The 19671-nt window shown below is 43.4% G+C and overlaps 1 long non-coding RNA gene across 1 annotated transcript; it reads left to right on the top strand.

Annotated features, from left to right (window-relative positions):
- Positions 1 to 1924: 1924 nt before the first annotated feature.
- LOC141992949 (uncharacterized) lies at positions 1925 to 19203 on the top strand. Its single transcript, XR_012640699.1, has 3 exons — positions 1925 to 2027; positions 17715 to 17851; positions 18841 to 19203. It is a non-coding gene; the product is annotated as an uncharacterized LOC141992949 (long non-coding RNA).
- The last annotated feature ends 468 nt before the right edge of the window (positions 19204 to 19671 follow it).

Below are 19671 nucleotides of genomic sequence, written 5' to 3'. Positions count from 1 at the left end.
TCCTACTATATTTGATGAAATTTTCCTTCCTTGTGCATTGTTCTGTATTTCTTCAGGGCACAGATCCAGGGCACAGACAGTGTGTAATCTGTTTTTTCAGTCAGTGGATTTCTTGTCACATTTCCACAGGACATGTTGGAAATAGTCCATTCACATTTTCTCCATATTCCTGCATCCTTGTTTGTACAGACATATTTTGTCCCACAGAATTGGCAAAGTCTTTGGTAGCTCTGCACTGGCATGTTCATATAGTCCCTGTGTTTAGTGGTTTCATCAATTAATTAAATCCTCTCATGATATGGGATAGAGAAACAAAGGGGTAATGAGCCAGGTATGAGAATTTAGAAGTTGAAGTTCACTAGTGAAACCTTACTGGACTCTGTGTGTGCAAAACCATTATTTGAAAACTTCCAGTCAATTGTTAACACTCAGCATCACCCCATACTAGGAAACAACACAGATTGTGCCAGGTGTATAAAATTGTCACAAGACTGAACTTACACAAAAACAACATAACTCATTTGTTTTCACAACATCGCTTGAAGAGGAAACATGGCTTCTACACTTGAAAAGTCAACATAATCTAACCTGGGAAAACAATTGTTGCGGTGAGTGGCATGTGTGGCAAATATGATATCACTGCTGTCACATCAAAAACTAAATTAACAGATTGCTTCTTGCATTCAAAGCCAACATGAAAACAAGACTTAGAGGCAGATCTGAAACTGGTATTAATTCTTAATGTCCCATTGAAGTGGCTATGACAATTTGCACCAGCTGAAGATCTGTTCCTTCTAATCTCCTTCTACTGATGTCCTCCTTCTAATCATGCTAGTTCTATTGTCAGCATAATTTTGGATGTATTTTGATTAGCTACGGCTGTAATTAATACATCTTCAGTTCTGCTCTGAAAAGCCACTCTACACAAATTGGCAAAGGGGAGTCCTGTGTGTGTCATCTCTGTGGGTCCAGCTCAAATTTGCTCAGCTAGTATACAAGGAAGAGGGAAGACGTGTGTGCAAATTTTGCACGTGCAAACTTAGAGGCATCCTCTGAAACATGGCCTTAAATGTCTTCTGGACTAAATTTTCTTTCCAGCCAGCCAAATATGTCACTCTCCCCATCCCATATTAACTCTAGTTTCCTCCTGTCCCTCAAGCATGTTGCAAATGGGGCCCAAAAGAAAGCTAAAGTAAAAGCAGGGAGAGAAATAAAAATTTGAACTGATTAGGTGCACCATCATTATTATAAAAACGTAAGATTCTGGCATCAGCTATACAGATTTCCTTTGATTTACTGAATACTTGATGCAATAACCTCTTTCACTCACTGTTCTTGTGAAGTATATTATGCCAGCAATTTGAGCTGGCTTATTTGTCAGATGAAAATAGTGGTTATTACCAAATTAGCTTGTTAGAATTTAATCAGTAATAGATTTGCCTCAAAAAGAGACTGATGGACTCCTTGGGTTTTTTAAAGAAACGAATGAAAATGTCTTGAGGCGTTTGTTCAGAAAACATCTTCACCTAGGAGACCATTCAGCAAGGGGGTTGTGATGTATAACACTTTGACTTGCAAGAAGCCTGATACACAGCACTCCAGAGACTACATTGATTCCAGTTCAAGGTATGATATTGATCATTAGGGCCAAATCCTTACACCCCTTTTGTGCCACTCAGGAGAGGTATATTGGCTGTAATTCAGCCAGATGCCCAGCATAGAATTCCTCTATCATAGGAAGCTCCCTGCTGGCACATCTGAGCTGTTGCTTGGTCCCATGACTCTGTCCTCCCTCTCCCTCCTGGCAAAGAGGGGTCATGTCAGGGGAGGGAGAGAGTATGTCTTAGGCAAGGGGGGGGGGGCAGGGATCTGCTCTGCAGCTCCTATCCTTCGCTGGCACAGGGTTCATTAAGCACTCTAAGCTAGTGGCTGAGTCTAGACTGCCGTGGCAAGAGCTCTAAAGGCATCAGAGCTGGGACTGGCCTGATGTTTCCCTCACCTCCTGCCCTGGATTGAGCAGAGCTATGGTATAGTAGAGAATTTTCCCCTTAAATTCCTATCTGGTTTGGAGCCTAGCTTTCTGATCTCTCATCCCACTCTCTCCCCATGTTTTCCCATGAGAGTTGAAGTCAGCATAGGTGTCTGAGCTAAAAGTCCATAGATTTGAGCAGCTGGGGGGTGGGCTTCTGGCAAGGTGTTACCAGAATTGGGGGGGGGGGAGTCTTCAATTCTGGAATTCCCTTCCCCTGTTTGTCCAAATAGCCTAACCCTCCTGACCTCCAGGACAAGTTGCAAAGCCTATCTGTTTAGCAATATCCTGGAGGCAGGGGTGTTGGGGTTTATTTTGGGCTCACTGTGGGAGTTAGTTCTGTATTTGGACTGACTGTGGCCAGCCACATTGTTGTTCTTTGATGTGTGTACAAGCAGAAGGAGATATAATGACAGATGCATTTTTGTAAATAATAAAATAAATTTGTCTGACAGAAATGCACAGATGGACTCAGTGCAAAGCCCAAAGATGAGCATTCAACAAGGGGGACTGATCCCTTTTATTAGGCCCATTTAAAAGTCCTGAAATCCTAACATGGGAGGAAGGCACCACAGGGCATCGTGTGCTTGCTGGTGGAGCAGTATTTCCCCTCAGACATTGGCTCTGTGCAAGTGTCACTGGCCAAATTGGTTAGTCTATGGCTCAATTCACGATGTGAAGGTCAACAAAATGTCAGCAACCTGGATTCGTCAGGGCAACCAGCTCCTAAGAGTCTTAACCTTTCCCTGAGATGACATTCTAACGCCACTGTGAAATGTTGTGAGGAAAACTATGAGCTGGATCCTCAGCAGGTGTAAATCCATGTCGCTCCAATGAGCGACTTGGATTTACACCAGCTGAGCATCTGGCCCATTGTCTCCTTTTGCTTGTTAATTCACCCCTCCCCTCCATTTGTTTTGGTTTTTTCAGCTGGATACAAGGGCAGCTGCACCTAGCATTGTCGGTAGGTATGAGAGCAGGTTGGTGAATTCTGTTTGTGCCGTAGAAATTGGATGGGAACAGCAAGGTGTTCTACCTACATTAACTGGCCCCACAATTTACACTGAGTGTGGTATTGACTTTATTACCCAAACTGTTGTGTAGTGCTGTTTTGCGCCATGAAAGAGCTATCACATCTCACCCTGCCTTCAAAATGTTTGCATTTCAGTGGGAGATGAATGGATTTCATTTAGTTTTATCTGGATATGCCTCTTTATATAGCGAGAGAGATGAAGGTGAATACGTGATACCGTGGTGTGGTTAAGAAGATTGAAGCACATGAATTTGGTATGGCCAAATTACTTACTCATGGGAATGTCACTCAGAAGCAATGTAGTGATCTCAAACTCATGGCAATACAGCCATTATATCAGTCACACTAACATGTTGTTATCTTGCTGTCCATGTTTATGCACAACCCATGTAGGAAGAAGTTGCAGAGACAAGATGATAAATCCCCCTCCCCTCCGCCCCCTTTATTATCTTTTCATAGCTCTAGATTGGTCAGGGACTCTCCTTTTACTGTGTATGTACAGTTCCTAACACAATAGAATCCTGATCTGAGACAGAGGCTTCTAAGCACTAATGTAATATAAAATAATAATAAACACATATATTGCATACCTTTGACCATCTCTCCTGTCCTCACTTGCATGCTGAACCAACTGTAGCTTTGTTAAGGCCTGAGTACTCTTGTTGTACCTAGGTACAGTGAGTATCACTATGTGCTGAAGGCACTATACAGGCCCTCAGTGACCTGAGTTCAAACTCTGGCTCTGCCACTGATTTACTGTGGCACCTTGGAAACTTTCTCTGTGCCTCAGGTCCCTATCTGTCTATTTCAACTTTCTGCTCTGAAGGGTTTGCACAGTGCCTAGCACAATAAGATGGCAGCTTCTAGGTGCTACCACAGTACAAATAGTAAATAATATTAGTCCCTAGCCCAAAGAGCTTATAATTATCTCTCCATATGTGTTTGTACAGCACCTTGCACAATGGCGTCCCCTAATCTTCCTTGAGGCCTCTAGATGCTACTGTAATAAAAATAAATAATAAGTGCTCCTACGCTTTTAGTATATGTTGACCTTTCAATGGTGGTTACTGTAACCTTCCTCTGGCTCAGTTTCTTCACCTGTAAAATAGGGATAGTAATCTTACTCACCCTCACACAGTGGTTGTCAGGCTCCGTTACTGTTGTTTGAAAACTCACTGAGATTATTCAGTTTTCAGCTGAAACCTTGTGTGTTTTTAGTTGATTCACAGAAAATTTAAACTTTTCATCAAAGAAAACCCCATTTCTTGGCCACCTTTAGTTACTATTATTAATTTCTCTCCACATAAAGAGCACTCTGGCTTTTTACTGTGGTGTGCTCCATCACTACTGTATTTGATTTGCCCATAGCGTACAAAAAGTGTAATGATTAACCTCAATGCACAGGCCTCGTAAGTGACAGTGAATATTTAAGAATTATTGTACCTGTTTAGTCAAACGGAACATGCTTCCAATTAATCTTGGTCTGCACTGTTTCAAAATAAATGTGTAACTCATTATAAGCTGGTATCGCAGGTTTGGAGTTGAAATACATCCCAGAGGAAATGTATAACATATATTTCATATCAGGCGCATAAATCAAGAGAAAATGTGCATCATTTCTTTCTCTTATTACTAGATGCTGTAGTATTTAAAACACTGACAAGAATATTTGCCCACTCCCTTCTAGATGCCAAAGCTCACTTATTGCAACTCTCTTTTATCCAGACTCCTGGAAAAATCTATTTGCAGGTTACGGTTTCATGATGAATTAAGGCCAGATGGTGTCAACTGCACATGGCCCTGAGGAAGGAGTGATGCTGAGCTGCACTGCCAGAGGGGTGGTTCCTGAGGGAGGCAAAATCTGTCCCTCCTGATCCTTAGTGTACATAGGGAACGCTGGGCAACATTTATCAGAAAAACTGTTTTCACCAAAAAAAAGCCAGATTTGGTGACACCGAAATGTTTTGTGAATTCATGTGGATTTGGCCAAATTGGTCATTTAGAAAAAAACAAACAAATTCAGGAAAAAAAATCAAACCATTTTCTTTTGACATTTTTGAAACGAAACATTTCAATTGTTCAGTTGGAAACAATGTTTTGTTTCAAATCTTCCCTTCCTTTTTTTTAAGCAAAAAGTTTAAAAATGATTAGATATGGTAGAAATAGGAACACATTTGGAATTGGTAGAAATGAAATATTTTGTTTGATCCAAAACTATTTTTCCTCCCCAAAATTTCAAAATTGCCAGTGAACTGGAAAAATCCATTATTTGCCCACCTGTGCGGTACAGTGCCTCAGCCATTTGAATGGTGCAGCTCTCTACAGCTTTACAAGCATTTCCCCACACTCCCTGCCCCTTGTGGGGCAATTTGTGTCTCTGGGGCATGCACACTCATTCTCCTCTTCTTTTCCCCTTACACTACATATCAGCTACTCTAGTTCTCAGTTGCGTTGGGTATGCTCAGTGTGGGGCAGGGCATATCCACAGGATGCCAGTAATTTGGCGTACAGAATTCAGGCCCAGTTCAGACCATGAAGGTTCTCCATGAACAGGTCCTTCCTTCATTCCATCTCCCCTTCCCGTTTTGGGTAGGTTCCTCTCACTAAGGGCCATTAATCCTATAACATACTGGAAATCCTGTTTCTATGCACCACATATAGAGAATTCAACACCTTGCTGTGGCACCCTGCTCTACTCCTTTTCACATGAGCATCTCCCTGCTGCTACTTCTGCCTAGAACGCTCTCCCAAACCCTATTAATCAAATTACCAGCCTCACCTCTGTCAAGCCCCTCCTAAAAATTCATTCCTGTTGTGAAGGGTGAAGTGATTAAACAAATAAATCAAAACCTGCCCCAAAAGACATGGCCAGGGCCTAAAGTGAGTCGCTGCTTAGTCACCGCATGATCTCGTTTTGGAGCCATGTCTCTCTCCCTTTCTCTTTCTTCTTACTCTTTCCTTGTTGGGCCCTGTCTACATTCTAGATGGTCCAATCTTCAGGCAGGGCCTGTGGCTGCCTCTCTGGTCTGTGAGGCACCTAGTGCACCTCTCTGGGCATGGTGGAAATAGTTAGTAATAATTCATGCTGCCTTTGATTCTCTCTATGGGAGAACAGTCTGCCCTGAGTAAGGGGGAAACACGCTGATATGCTGTCCCTGGATTTCGGGGAAGGGGTTGGAATGGAGGCAGGGAAGGGGCGGGAAGAGGCGGGTCCTCATGGAAGGGGTGGAGTGGGGGCAGGGCCAGGGGCAGCTGGGGGCGGGGTGTCAGTGATGCGGCCCTCAGGCCAATGTACTAGTCCTCATGTGGCCCTCATGGTCATTTGAGTCTGAGACCCCTGCATTATAAGGTTGTTTGGCTTGCCCCGCTCCGCCTGCCTGCCCGGCATTCCAGCTGTTGAATGCGCAAGCCCCTGACCCCGCTCCCTGGCAGGAGCGCCAGGCAGGCAGAACGGGGCAAGCCCCTGTGCCCCAACCCCACTCCCCAGCAGGAACGCCGGGAGGGTGGAGTGGGGCAAGCCCCCATGCCCTGACTCTACTCCCTGGCTAGAACACCGGGCAGGCGGAGCGGGGCAAGCCCCTGTGCCCTGACCCCGCTACACCCCGCCTCAACCTAGTTTCACAATCATCAGTGGTGAGTACAGTATTAAATTATTTGTTTAAAATTTAAAACTTATACTGTATATGTGTATAATTTCTTTGGTCTGGTGAAAAAAATTTCCCTGGAACCTAACTCCCCCTATTTACATTAATTCTTATGGGGAAATTGGATTCACTTAACATCGTTTCGCTAAAAGTAGCATTTTTCAGGAACATAACTAAGTTAAGCAAGGAGTTACTGTATCTCGGTTGTTCCCCAGAAAAGAAATGCAAACTATTAAGGGCCAAATTCTTGCCCGATGTAAACTGGCACAGTTCCATTGGCTCCAAAGTCTAAATAGCGGACACAGAGCAAGTGGCATTCTCTGAATTCTTTGAAGGCATTACGGAAAGCTTTAAAACATTTTGCAATATACAGAGAGAGAGAGTATCGTAGAGTGCTAGATAGTAGGCAGAGATACAGGTATCAGCATAAGAAAGAAAAAAGACTACTTTGAAAAAAGTGGTTGTTTTATACATTTTATTAGACTGAAAAGGAATCAGTTGAAAAGGATACTACCCAGACACTTTGGAAGCTGTTAAATGCTTGATGGACATTCCAGTATGCATGTTCAGTTACTCCTTGTGTCTCTCACTAGCTTTTGACATCATACCGAGTCCAAAAAGATCTCTATTATTAAAATATCCTTGATTTTTAGACAGACACGAGATATTTTGATTAAAGGAGGAGTGCTATTGTGACTTTCCTTCCTTTATTGCTCCACCCAAGATAAAGTGGACAGGATGTTATACAGCATTGTGCCCGCTGTCAATGTATGGTCTTGTGAAAGGTGCTGAATTTCAGATTCTGTACTCTCATTGCACTGCATATATTAAGTGCCAGTGTGATTTGTTTCACATAGAAAGCTGAACAAAAGGCTAGATTTTCAGGATTTCCTGTTTGTTTCTAGTATGCTCAATTAATACCTTTTGTTTCAAAGTGAATTATATGATTGACTGAGAGTTAAGGCCCTGATGCACCAAGGCACTTAAGTATCTGCTGAAGTTTATGCTTAAGGAAATACTTACTTATCAAAGCGAGCAAGCATGTATTTAAATCCCATGGATTAAAACTGGCTTCTGATAGGCCCTAAAAGCTATTCATGTACATTCCTTGTAGTTTTAATGATAGACATTTTAATGTGTTTAATATTTTCTTCCTACATTCCTAGTTTTACTTTTCTTTCTTATCCCAGATGAGCTTGTGACCTCAATTTCAGCGCAATTGCTTGGATCAGCCAGCAATAGATACTAAATTAACAAGGTTGGCTGGCAACTAGTCCTTGTCTTGGAGACTGAACATATTGTGAGCACTTGAATGATCCAGTCATCACCCACAGCCCTGGGCATGTGAGGGATGATAAGAATGGAATTCTCCTCGTTATTCTGCACTAAGATGCTGCCGCATAAACCGTTGGTTGTAGACATATGAACCACAGTGGCCTCAGGTCAAACATAGTCGAAATACAGCCCTGCGTAGTAAAAGCTTCTGTTCCAGAAGAGCAGATACGTTCTAGCACCCTTATGACCCACGTCTTTTCGAACCCTATATTTTTGGTAGCCCTCACTTCTGTCTTATCTTTGTTATGTCTCCGTGGAGAGCCATTGTGTTCATTTTACAAGACGCGATCTTCACATGGTTGCTGTCTGTCCTTTGCTTCACATGGGGATTGTCCCTCATCCAGCACAAAGGGATAGTCCAGCTGTGAAAGATAATATGAGCCTGCCCTGCCCTCCATGAAAGCTTCTGCAGGAAAAGCCCAAATTGTGCACAACTCTTCCCTGAAGAAATTTGTCAAAGCACTTCAGAATCCATCACAAGAAAAAAAAAAAGATTAAGTTATAATACGGAAAGGCTAAAACCTAATCTCAAGAAAATGTCGGATAAGAACATGGGTGATGCGGATGGTTTCCCCAATTAAGATTCTGCCATTGGCATGGATCAGTAAAAGCAATGTGAATTTTTAGTAGCAGTTATATTATGGGATGCAAAGTGACCTAAAAATACACACTATTTAAAGCAGCCAATATACATATAAAGGCAAGACCAAGGTTTGCCCACCCCAGTTATGCAACTAGAGATCATCATTAAACACACACAGTCTACTGAGGACTGTTGCACCAGCTACAGTGACCACAGTTCATGTTGTCCCACCAGCCATCATGTAGCAAAGTTCCCAGATCTAGCTCTGTCCTGCAAATTCAAAATCTCTGGGACAGTCCTGTGATCAGCACCAGGTAGGATCAGGGTGTGCACACTTTGTGCCTTGATGTAGAATTTGAGAGGACAGTGTGCTGAGGTATTGTTGCCTATCCTGGTGACATGGCCGTACAGCAGTTAATATAAAGAGTGACTAAAGACAGGGAAGGTCTCTGCGAAATTATGACATTTTGCACAAAGTCAAACTGCTTTATGCTCAGGATTTGGTGCTGACAGCGCATATGGTATGCCTCTAGCCTCTTCGAGTCTGCCTGTAAGAGAGAGCCCAGGTTTCTGATCCATATAGTATGCAGGTTTGAGAGATCCTGAACTTTGTTTCAGTGCAAGGCTGGTTTTGCATCCATAAGCGAGACTTCATGCCGGAAGGGGTGAAACCTATTCACCAAAGAAAGTCTGGTTTGCTGTGACCTTTTGAACTCTGCTTGCTGCCTAGGTAGATGATGTTAGGATATAGATATTCAGGTCTGTCTGTAAAGGCCTATACTCTAAGAATTTAGGTGTATTCTTATCACTTGGCTAGTTATAGAGGTATAAAAGAGAGAATCAAAATCCCTGTCTGCCAGTGTAAGGTCCTTCTCTTACTGTGACAGTCTGAGGCCCTGTTCTTAGGCTAAGGCCTTTGGCTAAGCAGCAGAGGCAGCCATAAGCTGGGAAGTGAACGGTCACATCCTCACATTCCAAACTAGTCACATTGAAAGAAGGTGCTATTGGGCTGTTAGGAATACAATCCTGTCCTGATAATGCCTATCACCTCCGGAGAAAGGGAAGTGTCTAGAAAATGTAAAAGGAAACTTAGTATGATAGCATCCTGTCTGGCAAGAACTCACTTATCAATAGCTGGGATGTGAAATCCTCACTTCTGTATTGTTTTGTCATTATAGTTCCCACTTTGTTATTGTTTGTCTGTATAATCTCTGTCTGGTTCTGTGATTGTTTCTGTCTACTGTATAATTAATTTTGCTGGGTGTAAACTAATTAAGGTGGTGGGATATAATTGGTTACATAATCATGTTACAATATGTTAGGATTGGTTAGTTAAATTTCAGGAACATGATTGGTTAAGGTATAGCAAAGCAGAACTCAAGTTTTACTATATAGTCTGCAGTCAATCAGGAAGTGGGGGGGGCATATGGGTGTGGGAAATGGGAACAGAGAATGGGGGTAAGGAAATTGGAATCATGTTTTGCTAAAGGGGGAAATGGGAACAGGGAATGGGAGTGGGGAAATTGGAATCATGTTTTGCTAAGGGCAGGAATGGGAACAGGGACACAGGTGTAAGGCTCTCTGGTGTCAGAGCTGGGAAGGAGGATACTAAGGAAGGAAACTGGAATCATGCTTGCTGGAAGTTCACCCCAATAAACATCGAATTGTTTGCACCTTTGGATTTCAGATATTGTTGCTCTCTGTTCATGCAAGAAGGACCAGGCAAGTAAGTGGGTGAAGGAATAAGCCCCCTAACAGATGAACTCATCGGAGCTCACCGCAGTACTAGGCCCCACCTGCACCAGGCAGTTTGGTGGCCTAGCTGGAAGTTCAGGACCTTGGTCTTCCGCCGTGAGAGGTTCAACAACCCCATAGCATGGGCAGCATCTTGAAGGCCTTGGAGGGTGAAACTGAAATTCACTGACTGTTCCACCATGAAGGCAGTGTTGTCAGCATAGTCTTCATCGGTGAACACTTCTTGATCAATCTTGATTCCAACGTGTGGAGCGGCAAGTCCTAATATCCAGTCAATAGCTTGACAGAATAGTGCTGGAGCAAGAATGCATCCCTGCTGCAGGCACACCTCAGGTTGTGTAGAAAGGCAGCAAAAGCCGTGAACCAACACACACTCTCACCCTGGTACCAGTGTGAAGGTCACGCACCAGATATAGCAGAACATCTGGAATGCCATTTCCTTTCATTGTGAGTCAAAATGCTGATCTTTTGACTGAATCAAAAGCCTCTTTGTTGTCGATATATAACTAGGGATGACATGATCAATCTAGGTTCTTATATGGTGCTCATCACATTAATATCTATGAATGAATCTATCCTCCTAACACCTTTGTGAGCTAAGAAAGGATTATTATTCCCATTTTATATATGGGAAATTGAGACACAGAGGTTAAGGAACTTGTCCAAAGTCACACTGGAAGTCTGTGCCTGAGCAAAGAATTAAATCTAGATCTCAAGTCCCAGTCTGGAGCCTTACACACATATTAAGAAGAGACTGAGTGGAATGTGCACATTTAAACTTTTCAATAGAAAAGAAACATTTTCAGCATTCCTATGGAAGACTTCAGAAAAATCACAAACTATTATGCTAAGTTATACAAAAATTGGAGGTTCTCAGACCGGGAGAACAAGGACTCCATATCACATGATTTCTCAATGAAATGGCCACCCTTCAGTGCAGACTGTTTCTATCTTCTCATTTTCCTCCCCAGGATTTCCCTTTTCTTCTGATTGTCTCCTTACCTTACACCTTTAACATTAAAGTTTCTGCTTCCTGCCTCCCATCTTGGCTCCATTCCATGTTCCCTCCCCATAACATTTCTTACACAGGGCTTTTGCTCAAAGCCCTGTGTAAGGGGTGGCACATAGCGCTGCCGCTCCAAGAGCTACCCTGGGAAGGAATTGTGAGGTTCTCCTTCCTTGTTCCTGAAGGAAGTAATTTGAACCACCCCCTTACAGGTGCAGATTACTTCCTCTCCACTGCATCCTGCCATTTTAGCAGGGTGGGTGTGGAGACAAGGTTCCTCCCAATCCCCTGTTTAAAGTAGGGAGTCCCAGACATGTAGCTCCCTTGTTCTCAAGCTGAGATGTGGATAGTAGGCTGTGCAGAAGGGTCAGCTTCCCCTCCACCCTTCCATTACAGAGGTATTAGAATCAGGCACAATCTAACTCTTAAGAGAAATATTTTTTTCCTTAGTCATACCCGTTTTCTGTCCCCTGTGCCCTCCGTCCCTCTTCTATTTACGGAACTCTGGAGCTGTTCGGAAGCCAAACACTGATCTCATCTGAACGTGGCAGACAGCCCTGACTTTCTAATGGGCTGGCCCCAAACCCTGGATCACTACATTTCAAACTCCGCAACGTGAGCTGAATTTGCAGTGTGAGATCCCCTCGGCTTCTCATGCAGAGTGAGGAACATATAAAATACGATATAATCTGTGCAAGCTCATTGTACCATCCCCATTCTGCCTGCTGCCCAGCATGTCGGGGTTCAGCTGCTGCTGATCCATCTCTCCCTGAAGTCAATGGCAAAGCTCCCATTGACTTCATTGGATGCAGGTCGGCCGGTCATTGGCCTCATTTGGCAGGTCCAGGGCTGAGTCACTCCCAGATCATGTACATGGTCTCTAAGGGCCCAATCCTGCATTACTGAAGTTAATGGGAGTTTTGCTGGTGATTTCAATGGGAAAAAGAGTAGGCTCTGGGGGCTTGATCCTGGGTCTGACTCTACAAGGTAGTGGGTGCCTAAGAAGATCATATGCCCTGTGACTTGCTGGGTGCACTCCTTATGAAGTTCTGAGTCGTCTAAACTTCCTTGGAAGTCAGCAGGAGTGCTTTGCAGATACTGGCCTTAACTCAGAGGACCAACATGACTGGAGAGTAATCGGGGATTTTGACAATCACCTTACTGACCCTGATAGCTGAACTCAGCACTGGGGAGTAACACACAGGACAAGGTGAAGTGTACTGTGTTTAATATCCTTCCTCATAAGGGGTAGGAGAAGGACAACAGGACTGGTACTTTGTTTTCCTTGGCAGTGTGAATACATCCGGTTCCCCCGCAGTGATAAATTGCTCAGCCAAAATGGATTATTGCCTCGTAAAAGGGGGCACCTGCTCTGTTATCCCTTAAATGAAAAACAGGCCTAAAAATATATGAATAAGCCATGTTGTTTTAATGAGGCATGGAAATTAGCTATCATTGCCAAAACACTACCCTTTCTCAACCGCCTGTTCTGATTACAAGAACTGTAATTTGTTAGCTCCTGGCTTCCTGTTTTTAAGCCAATTGTTCAATTTTCAGGAAGCTTTGGGATTGTAGTCTAAAGCTGAGGGGCTGAAGATAGGGCAACAAGGGCCTAATCCTACTTCCATAGTGTACCATCAAAGTCTGTTAAATTAGGGAATTTTTAGTATTCAGATAGTATTTATATGTGGCAGGTGCTCTGTACGGAGAAGCAAGGAGGTGAAGTCCATGCCATGAAGAGAGACACACTCTAGGCCAGCCTTTGTCACCAAGCAGTATATGAAGAACGACTCACTCGCTGAGTTTCCTTTGAGGAGTTAACCCCTCAGCCTTGTACTTGTTTTTTTTCCTGAGAAGCCTGGAATGGCTCTGAAAGAGGCACTCTGTTTGATGGAAAAAACAAACAAGCCTTGTGTTTTCTTTGTATATTTCACATGCTTGTAAGGAAAGAAATAGCGTAAGAAGATTCCTGCCTTTTATTAAATATCCTGAAAGAGAGAATACCTTCAGGAACAAGCCTATATACCTGGCTTCTGACAAGGCAACCAGCAAAATTCTCTTTACCTTAGGAGATGTGGCCTTTTTTCCCTGCTGTGTCATTTGCTCCTTGCACAACAGCAACCATTTGAAGAAACTACCCAGGCACAGTTGGGTCTCAGATAACTGTGGTCATTAGATATACACCAATATGCAGCTACATGGCACTGTTTCTCTGAATGGTTTCTGGAAGCTTCTAAAAACACAGAACATGGTGAGCACCACTATAGGGCTCACAAACTATTTAACAGGGATACTGTCCTATTCCTATACACTACACTCCCCATCAGTAAGAATTGCCGACCTCAAAGACACCTTGTGAGACTTCATTCACCAAAGTTTACCAAGTGTTTGGAGAGATGTAGATGAAAGAATTGTGCCTTTCCACTCCCCTGTGCTCCTGCACAAACAGGCCATATGTCTGTCTGGTTTAGAGTTTTTTATGATTCCCATCATCATGGTATCTAGGGGACACATAGTAGTTACACTCCCAGCTCCCATTAATTTAAAAAGGAAATTGGGCATCCAGCTGCCCTTTGTGCCTTTGGAAATCTAACCCCATATATGTCCTATTATTATAGGAATACATATGGACCTTATTCTATAAGTAGCCAAGTGCTCTCAAATCCCACTGGAGTTGAGGGTTCTCAGCACCTTGCAGGATTAGGCCCTAAGGGAATAAACTGTAACACTAATACATTTGCACCATGAAAATTTCATTTGTGTAGCATGTTGCACTAATAGTGGCTACATAATTATTAGTGTAGAAGCTGTAACATTCTTAAAATGATAGTGGAACTGAAACTGGTGGCAGTGTGAATATCTTGAATGCATTTTCTTCTCTAGCAAAAAAAAGCAGTGTCGACCAGTGCTGCAGTATTTTAAATATATCATATGTGGCAGAGCTCCAACCTTGTCCCTGTGGGTCCCGCGCTTCCAGGCAGTTTATGCTAGCCTCAGAGGCTCACTGCAAGCCTCCATGTAGCCCTTCTCTCTCTAGGGCCAGGGTACAGTCTACTGAGCCCTTTTCATCATAAGCCAGGAAGGAGGTTGGTGAGAGAACTCCCAGAGTCTCTGTTGTCCCTATGGGCTTATTCAAGAACAGTTTAGCCTCCTGTCCTGACAAGGGCCTGTCTTCCCCTCCCAGGAGGTGTTTCTGTAGTGACGGGTTGGGGGGAACCCAGGGTCGCCCTCTACTCTGCGTTCCGGCGCAGGGACCCTAATGGCAGCAGCTGTTGGCAGCCGACCTTTCACTGCCAGAGTTGCTACATTTCCCTGGGCCACTTCCCCACAGCTCCCCCGCTTCTCTCTCTTAACGCCTTCTTCACCCTTACAGTAGGGCTCCCTTTCCAGTGGTTTGAGGGTGTCTTCATTACCCAACCCTTCAGCCACACTTCCTCTCCTCTGGCTCCCTGGCTCTCCTCGGCCTGACTGGGTGAGCCCTTTTATAGTATCAGAGGGGCCTTAATTAGTCAGGTGTCACATTTGCTTAACAGACTCACCTGACTCTTTTCAGGTTAATTGGAGTCAGGTGTTCTCATTAGCCTAACGCTTCAACTGACTCTTTGCAGGCTAATTGGAGTCATGTGTCCACCCTAGCCTGGAGCAGCCCCTGCTCTGGTCAGTCAAGGAACAGAAAACTGCTAATCCAGTGGCCCGTATATCTGCCTTCTACTACTCTGCTGTACCCAACTGGCCTGGGTCTATCACACATAATATATCGGTCAGATCCTACAAACCCTTACTCACATGAGCAATCTCGCTGTCTTCAAAGGGGTTACCTGAAGTGCCTATATTTTAAAAGTGCATATGACGATCTATTGTCCAGCGTAGGCAATAACTTTTCCTACTAGGGGAATATAGACATTAGTGGGATGTATAGTTCAGATGAAATATTATGAATATTTTCCCCTCGGGGATGAAATGCTCTATTGTGCCTAATATGGGCACAGTTTTTGATGTAGGCTGAATGGTTCCTCGTACATACAGTTCTTTCCACTGCTCTAAACATTATCATTTTGCACAAGACGTATTGTCCCAAAGCTCATTGTATTAAACTGTAGAATCACTGCTTTTGACCTACAACAGAGTAAGGATATGACGCTTATATTAGGATATATTTAAAATACCATAGAACTTGTTGCCATTGCTATGTTTTGCTGAAGAGGAAGATATATTAAAAATACTCACACTGCCACCATTTACTCTGGAAAAGAAAACCATACAAGATTCTTTTGGGGGGCATCAGTGAAGTGCTAATACTATCTAGAGAGCCAGAGACTTAGATGAGGCCCAGTTTTTAAGTCCATGTGAAGGATTCACACACGCACCACGCTGTACTTGTCTTAGAAAGCATATCCTATTAGCTGACACATTCCTTCAATAATGTAACTTGAGTCCATTGATTACCTCCATGTCAGAAATAGTGAGTCAGCTATAACGTATGTGTCAACAGGGTTTAAAGCTCTATTTGTTTACTTATCTAGACAGATGTTTGAATAGTTTCTGTAACTTCCAGTAAAAATATTGCAGACAACTGTGAAGTTTACTAACCCCTTGTTAAAGCAGTCTCTTTGGAGTCATTAGTTCACTACAAGATAAACTGCACCAGTGTGCCATGCTTCCACTTCCAAGTACTAGGCTGATGGAAAAGCTCAGCATGCCATTCCCACCAGCAAACAGGGATTAGGTTAATAAACTTCTGTAGTGGAGATCATGACTCTGTTTTCAATCAGTAACATTAAAACGAGGACAGGCAAAGCGTTCTACTCTGTAATCTTGCTTTTCTCATCATGCACATCTTTTCTTCTCCTGTCTTTCTTTCCAATTAATGATGCTGAGCCCAGGCCTCTGCTATGGTGCAATATTGTGCCCAGCGAGAAGAGCTGTGCCAAAAATTCACCAGCGGTGCCGTTGGAGCCTCACTTCTTTGCAACCATCCGTTGGCTGCTGTGCTCAGTACTTAGCCAGGAGTGGCTGGTAGCAGACACAACATACCATGCCCATGAAAGGACCATGGGTACATCTTCACAGCAAACAGGCAGCAGCGAATTTCTGAGCCCAGCTCAACTTACTCTGAAGCTCAGTGAGGAGGGTGAGTCTTAGAGCCCGGGTTCAAGCCCAAATGTCTGCACTGCTATTTTTGCTCTTGCAGCCAGAGCCCTGCGAGCCCGAGTCAGTTGAGCCGGGCTCTGAGACTTGCTGCCACAGGATTTTTTTGCATGTAGCTATATCCAGTGTTGCTTAGATTCCCAAACAAGATGGCTAGGAGAATAACATTCAAGCCCTGGGCCAGCTAAGGCAGAAGAGGGGAAGGTTGACATGTAGCAATGTCACAGAGTATCTATTATGACCAACAGGTATGTGAGGTACTAGTTTTGGGCAGGCTGAACAACCCAACCACCTGCTATTGTCCTATAATTGGGACCCTGTATATCCCATTTGGCCCCTGGCACATAGGAGGTCACGTCACATGGGTGTAGCGCAGGATGATCGAACTTTTCATCATATGGACCACATCTTAATAGAGACATTGTCTGGTGGACAGCTTGGCTCCCATTTGTATGGTCCATTTCCCTTCCTACTCATAGTCACCCAGACCATGCCCCTGTCATTTATGATCACACAAGGACACTGTAGAACGACACTGTAGACGACCACAGTTTGAATATGTGTCACGTGCCCCCTTTTCCATTACTCCGCATGCCCTCTGTGAAGCAGTAGTACAGACCTGGCCTGGACCACCTATCCTGAGGGTGAAATCCACCCCTGTGCAGAGCTCCAGCACAAGGTCTAGGCATCACATGAGTGCCTTGTGCTGCCTCTCTGCAAAGGGCAAAATTTGACCCTGGGCAACATCTCAAATCCCCAGGTTTTGTGGATAACGTGCTTCATTTGCCTGCACCCACCAACCTTCACTGTTTCATGCTCGTACTGACCACACAGCTGGCTCAGTGCTGGGGCCTCAGTTCTTTAAGGGAAGGACAGTGTAGACAAAAACGTCTGATGCTGCGCAGCCCTCTGGAAAGCAAGAGATGTGCATGCTTCACACCAGGCCTGAAAACTGCCTTACTTTTAGTCTTTCTCTCTCAGTTAGTGTATAATTTGCTGCTGTGTTGAGAATGCCATGAGCCTCTGGGTTTGGGGGAGATTTTGAAAGGCAGAAATGGGAGGGAGGTACCCAACGCCCATTAACATCATCATCATCATCCCTAGCTCTCATATAGCACTTTTAATCAGTAGATCTCAGACCATTTTACAAAGAAATGAGTATCATTATCTCCATTTCACAGATGGGGAAACTGAAGCACAGAGTGGTAAAGCGACTTGCCCAAACAAGCCAGTGGCAAAGCCAGAAATTAAACCCCAGTGTTCTGAGTCCCAGTCTACTTCTCTATCCACGAGGTGACATTGCCTCTCTCGACAGGAGGTAGGTTACCTAACCTGTGTCTTTGAAAATCTCCCCAGGGGCCTCATTGTTTTTTTAATTCTCACTCTTGGCTCCTCACCCTTTCCAGGAATTCATGTTGTACATGTTTTTAAAGGAATTCAGTTGTCTCTTTAAAGTTATGAAATGGGAGTGTTCTTTCTATTCATTTTTATTAGCGCATACTGCACCTGTAAAGGATCGTTACAAGCTGAATGGATTTGAGCAGCTTAATTGTCTAATACACTCAGCATTAAGGGCCTGATCCAATAAAGCACTTAAGCATATTCTATCTTTAAATGCATGTATGAGACATCACTGGGACTGCTCAGTATTTATGGTTATAAACATGCTTAAATGCTTTGCTTGATCAGGGCCTAATCTTCTAGGAAAATGTGTCCAAATCACTTATCACTCCGTGCCTCTGTTTTGACATCTGTAAAAAGGGGATACTGATACTCTTTTCCTTTGTAAATTCCTTTGTAGTGTGTCTTCTGTTCTACCCAAAACAGTATCACCCACAGAAAAGTGTCAGGGTTGGGAATTTTTCATCATTTTAATTTTATAACACCAATGACAACTTCATCTAGCTATTGACAGAGAATGTTCTCCACTTTGGTCAGTATTATTTAAACATAAAGCCATCCTAACTTCAAAATGAGGGCCAAGGGTATGCGAGCTTGTAATGTCAGAATGAACTTGTTTGGTATCATAATGGAGCCATATTGCTCTGATGTTTTGAATATTTAACAATCCATCTCCTGGGTCATCATCAGGATCTGAATCTGAAACTTTCAGGCCTAAAAGCATGGGCCTCTACCATTTGAGCTAAAGAAATAACTCTATGAGCTGCTAGCAGTAGTAGGATTTTATCCTCTGTGGTAACAGGTCAATTGAGCGGGACATAGTACTGAACGGATAAGATACTGTTACATTTCCAAAACAACATGGATCTGCTGGATTGTGAAGCCCATTGTCATTTTCTATTACAGTGTCTCGCACTTTGGACATTGTGGATCACACTTGAAATAAGTACCCTGGAAAGGACAGAGCTTCTTTGTATTCCGGACAGCTGTATCCAAATATGCATTTCTCAAATAATTTAATGAGAGATCATCTGTTCTAGTTATATATGATAAGAAGGAAAGTGGCCAAAGCATGGAAGATTATATTCTAATGGGGAAAAGAATCCTTGGGGTTAGAATGAGGGAATATGTTGGCTAGAGGACCCCATAAAGTCTTCAATATTTCATATGCTTTAGTCAATGCTGATGGACAAAGAGATTCTTGAGGGCAGACTTCCCTCAAGCTCCAAAATACACATTTTTTATTGTTTGAAGAGACATCTTTAATGCTTGCAGTGGAAGAGGCTGTTGACTCTCAGGCCTTCAGGGAGACGTTGGACTTCTTCCATTTATGTTGCTGGGCTTGGGAGATATTATTCATGTTCATTCTTTTAAATTAATTTCCTAGTTAACTCTAAGACGTCTGGTTCAGGATCTGAGGTTTCCATTTAACTTGGTGCTTTTGGGGCTTCTACTGCCAAGAATACCCTTGAAGTATGTTTTATGGTTCTCATAGGGCCAAAGTTCAGACAGCCCTATACTCCCATTGAAGTCACATTGAGCCAGTTGTGTATGTTGGGGCTTAAAGTCAGTGGAAGTGAAGTGCACTGAACATCTCACAGGATCAGCCCCTAATAACTTTCCCTGTTATATAATGACACTTATTATACAGCCCCCCACAAAAAAAACCACAACAATAAGGTGAAAATATTCTCGTTTAATAACACCTAAAATGCTGCAACCGAGCTGCAGAAGAAT

This window comes from Natator depressus, chromosome 8 (assembly GCF_965152275.1).
Source record: "Natator depressus isolate rNatDep1 chromosome 8, rNatDep2.hap1, whole genome shotgun sequence".
In the NCBI taxonomy this organism is placed as follows: domain Eukaryota; kingdom Metazoa; phylum Chordata; order Testudines; family Cheloniidae; genus Natator; species Natator depressus.
This window is presented reverse-complemented; position numbering and strand designations above follow the sequence as displayed.